Here is a 5,772-nt window from a genome sequence, read left to right as displayed (position 1 = left end):
GAGCTGCATTGGGTTTAATTTGTAGTAATGGAGGATTTCTCAGAAAATGATGTCGAGTGGGAGCCTAAGTCCACACTCTATGAAAGCTATAACTAGAAAGGGCATGGAATCAACTGTGGGCATGATGAAGTCATTCTCCCCAGCCAACCTCAGATGGACGTCGGCTGGGATGGAAAACTCCTGCCTGAAATATCCTAGCTTGGTCAGGGTGTCTACCCTATACCTCGACATACCCATGACGTCGGCTTGGAGGGGAGGTGTTGGATCTCAGAAGAAAGTGTTTTAAGGGTTAAAAGGACCTTGGCTAAAACCTAAATGTATGTTGTGGTAAGAAATTTTGAGGATCTAAGGGGAATTTGTTTCAGTTCTACCTAAGATTCGAATGTTCTACAAACAAGTCCCAAATCTAAGTCTAGGCAAATGAAGGTTGAAGGCAAAAATCTGGAAAAAAACACAGCAAACAGAAACATGAATGCGATTCAGAATCAAGAACAGTGATACATCATTAAGAACATAGTGATAAAGTTTATACAAGTGTGTGAGGCCGAGAACAGTGGCAAAAATCAACAGATATACGAGCAGTGTATGTATATTCAAGAATGGATTGGGCAAAAACAGAGCTATAAAATGAGCATGCTCAAGTACATGATGGAATCCAAGACACAAATTGACGATCAAAGACATGAGCAAACATGCAAAGGCAGCGAGTACAGTAATGGAGTTCTTTGAAGTAAAATAAGAAATTTAAATAAAAAGAACAATGACTTGCCAGAGAAGTGAAGCCGGTGTTGAGTACGCCGGAGTCAGATAATGGTTGCAATCGGAAAAGGTCAGCGAAAGCTTCACCGGATGAGAGGAATGAAAGTAGTTGCAGAGCTTGAAGGTTTGAAGCAATTGTGGATTTGGAAGAATAGAGAAAGAGAGTTTGCACGAAGATGATGGTGAAAAAGTGAAAAGAGGGAGAGAGAGATAGAGAGTTGGTTTTGATCAAACGCAGAGAATGGCGGAAAAATACCATCAATACGCCTAGGGCGACGTGCTTGTCAGACGGCGCACCTAGACGCAAGACAACTTAAAGGCGCGTATCAAGTACGATCCAGTGAGAGGAAGACACGTGGCTAAAACGGTTGGGTTGTTGTGCGTGACAGCTCACCCGCATGACGAATTTCTTGAAGTGCATAGTTTAATGAAGCAAAGACCTCGGTTATGAGGATGATCTCGGCTAAATAATTTGAACCGACTTAATTATTTGTTCCAAGTCATTGAGAAAACAGATTACAGATCTTAGTCATGTGGGGCCAACGAGTGGTGACCTCGGGAATGAAGGGTAAGGCAAGCTTAGCCGATGTATTAAAGGGAATGAATGATATAGGTTCCATCACTTCAGGATGCCGAGGTAATAGAACCTAGGGGGCAGTTGTGGGGACATAATTTTTGAATGGCAACATATGGCCGAGGTGGCACCGAAGTGTCAGCTGAGGTGCCATGTGTCCTGGCCATGACGTTGAGGTAATCTCGGCTAGGCCGAGGTAATCTCCGAAGATACCGGAGTCCGGGATAAGCGGATAAGGGACAAGAGTCCTAGAACGAGAGAATGCTTCAGTTTGGATAAAGATAAGACTCTTAGAGAGTCTATTCCAAACCTACTGGGAGTCCAAGATTAGCAGTAATCCAAAGTCCATTAAAGCTAGGCTTCTATTGAGATTAGGTTTGTGATGATTATAAAAGAGAGGCACCCTCGTGAGTCTAAAGTACACATTTTATATTCTAAATAGTGAGTTAAGCACTTTTGCTATCTTTGAGAGATAACTGACTTGATTGTTGGAGTGTCCCTAGGTGGACGAACCACCGCCGGAATCTCATCTTTCTGTTACAGGTCATTCAGGTGTCATCTATTCTATCAGTGCTCTCTAGTAGAATACTAATTTGGCAGTGTGGTCAGAAATCTACTCACACAGCATTTGAATTCTCATAAAAAGAATAGTCATGCCAATTCAAATTTATGTGTACTTTTATGTTATGTTATTTTATTTTGGTAAAAAATAGGTAAAAATGATTATCAATATGCGGTGATAATTCTCTTTAAAAATGATTACAAGCCTTTTTGAGGGGTTGAATAAAATAAGGAGATAATTGTTGAAAAATCTAAGCTAAAAATGGTATAGGACATTAGATTCAGTGAATATTTTTTATTAATAAAAGATTCATTATTGTGAAATAGTTTGGTGAGAAATCTTTTTATTTGTTTTGAAGGGCATTTTGTTTTCAATTTTATTGCTTAATTTATTTGTTGACTTGTTTTTTATCTGTAGACCATTTGTTCAAATTTTTTTCCTATCTGTTAAAAAAAAAATTCCTATCTGTTCAAAAAATTTCCTTTCAATTTTTTTACCCTATCTGTTCAATTTTTTAATATTTTCAATTCAAATTTTCCTTATCTGTTTAAATATTTTGTCCAAATAAAATTGTATTTGTTCTAGTGCTTTGAATATTTCACCCTATTTGTTCTCAATTCTTTGAAGATTTTAGCCAAAGAATATTTTTTTTATCTGTTGAAGATTTCCAACCTCTCTCTCCCAGCTCTCAATATAACATACATACATACACAACATATATGGATTTATAACCCGAGAACAAAAGAGAGATAAAAAAAAGAAAAAAAAAAAAAACAACAACAACAACAGAACAATGGCTAACTTCCATGGTTGGCTTGCTTTGAAACTAGGGTTTCGCTAACAAATCTGAAACTTGATTTGTGTTCTCATGCCACAAATCTATGAATGTTAAGAAAGAGAGATTCTAGAAGAGAGAGAGAGCTCTAGATCAACAAGAACAATCTGTTCAAATGTTCAATATGCCTTTTATCTGTTCAAACAGATAACTATACCTATCTATAAAAATAAAAAATAAAAAAGATAACCATCTGTTCAGAATGTTCCATCTCTTCAAAACCTAATCTCTCTCTCTCTCTCTTTCTCTCTCTCTCTCTCTCTCAAGAGGCGGGAGGTAATGACCACAGTGGAGGCAGATCTAAAGAAGAAAGAGAGAGAAAGAAGAAGAAGAAGAAGTGTTTGATTGCGCCACTGCGTGAATACCACATATATATATATATATGCATGGATTTTTTGGTCATTTTGCTTAATCATGTCCTTATAGATAAAAAAAACTTTTGTACGCGGATCTTTGGCCAAAGAAAATTCAAATTTGGAGTTTTCGCCCGAATGCCCTAAAATAAGTCACTATAAATTGATGGAGGACTTACATGTAAGTCTTAATAGGTAGACTTATTATTCAATAGGTCTTATGATAATTAATGACACTTTTCATCAAACACTATTCAAAAAGTCACTAATTGTTAATTTTCAAAGACAATTTAAAAATTTTGACTAAAAATATCACTAATTATAAGTTTTAGTGACAGTTTAAAAAAAATGTTACTAATTTTTAACTTTCAGTAATAGTTTAAAAAATTTGTCACAAAAAATGTCACTAATTGTAAATTTTAGTAACAATTTATAAAAATCATGACAAAAAAAAATTACTAATTGTCAATTTTTAACGACGTGTAAAAAATTGTTACAAAAAAAAATATTTTTACTAATAATTTTACTGAAACTTATTTTTAATAAGTTTTGATAAAAATTAACTCTAACTATTAAGATTTATTGATAATTTATCATAAATTAATTTGTTTTTATCGATAAGCACCAATTGACCTAGCCCGTCCCATGGGATAAAAAAAGATATTGTCAGAACAAAATCAAAAGAAAAAAAGTATTCTTTATTTTTATTTTTTTATACGGAATTTGGAATTTGTTAATATCCTCCATATTCAAAAACGGCAGCTGCATGTGTTTCCATTAGGATGAAATTACAAAATTTTGGTCTTCAAGTTTTTCATAACCTGTTGTTCAAATATTGCAAGGGCGATTAAAGGAATTTCATGTCTTGTCTTGTTCTTATCTACAGCCTTGTTTGTTTCTCTCTCAAAAAGATAAATATTGACCCAGAACAACCAAACAAGTCATACATATACCATTTGAAATTTGTTTAAAATACGAATTATTTCATGTAATTTGAAAAATTATAAATATCTTATTGTCAAAATTTTTACATAACAAAGTTAACTGAAAAAATAAAATTTCTAATTGTTCTTTTATAAAATAATAAAATTATTTAAATTATTAATTGAAATAAATTTCTGATATCATTACAAATTATTAAGAAAATAGATAATTTGTTATGAAATTAAAATTTTCAAGAGACGGGATATAATTTTAAAAATTATAAAAGACAAATCGTATTTTAAACCAATTTTAAGAGATATATTTGTAATTTGTGGAGAGAAAAATGATATGTAATAAGTTTAGGGTTTTACACAGTTTTTATGTGGCTGTAATAAACCATAAATTTGATTGGATTCCTAGAGATTATTTGAAAATGGAAGTAGCAGAGGAAATAATCGGACGGTGAAAAAGGGATCAGAAGGTTCCAAATTGGACTTCGAGATTAGTTTGAAGATTATTTGGGTCCTTTTGAGGTTGTGATACTGAAAAGGTCCATGCGAAGGGCCTACAAAGACTTACAGCCCAAATCAGTATAGTTAGAGGCCCATGGGCTCATTACACGGTCTACATTTTAAGCTCTATTTGAATTAAGAATTTGAGGGTGAATTTGCAAAAAGGGGGAGAAAAAAAAAAGTGAAAAAGATACTTTTTATTTTATTGACTTTTCTCTTGATTTTTCTCATTTTTGTATGGTATAATCTACATCTTAAATGAAATTGAATGATAGGTTGAATAATTTAATTTAGAAAATAATTTAATTTAACTTTGTTTGCCTTATATATTTTGTCCGCTATTCTTTCTCTCAAATTTGTATATTTAATTTTTTGCATTTGTGCGCAACCCCATATTAAATGACCAGTATTGTTACCTACATGACACTCGCAAAAATCAAGTAAAAACATACACATTGGATTAGTATATACATTATTATCAATATTTTAAAAAATTATGTCCATATGTTATTATTTATCATTTTTTAGTTACTAATGATGTAATTGATCTTTGTTTAACAAAATTTTGATGGCAGGCATCGGCACTAGCAATCAACGATATTTCATTTACCGGATTTCGTGGAACAACTGAAACAGTAGATGTGATCCAACTCAGCTACAGTTCAAACATATCTTGCACCGACATTATATTAGATCAAATCAACATGACACCAACACCTGATATGAAGTCGAGATCAACTATTCAGTCTGCCCGCATTAATGCCCATGGAAGATCTAGCACATCCAATAACCCTAAAATGACATGTTTACTTCGGCAGCTTGATTGCGTATATATTGTTATCATCATGGATAATTAGGCAAATCAACATCGATTAGTTTAGTGGTTTTCTCATATTTATAGTAATAAAACATTCATTTATATATTCTGAGATGTTTTTGGACTTCTAGTTTATCATTTGCAGTTTTTTTTTTTTTTAAATGTTTGTGTTTGAGATATTGACATATTTATCATTCAAACCAATTCTAAATGAGTTTTAAATCAAGCTGATGACAAACATAGCTCAAGTAGTTTGACTTTTTAATAATGCATGAAAATTTATCAAATTGAGTATAATAGGTTGTTCGAGTTTAGCTTAGAAACTTAATGAACTCAAAAATATGTTGAATATTGACACGTTTATATAACGAGTAGATCTAAAACAAAATAATAACGAGTCGAACTCAAGTAGTTTAGTTCGTTTTACAAGATAACA

This window comes from Camellia sinensis, chromosome 4 (genome assembly GCF_055761805.1).
Source record: "Camellia sinensis isolate YWXY chromosome 4, ASM5576180v1, whole genome shotgun sequence".
NCBI lineage: Eukaryota > Viridiplantae > Streptophyta > Magnoliopsida > Ericales > Theaceae > Camellia > Camellia sinensis.
Note: the sequence above shows the minus strand (reverse complement) of the source record.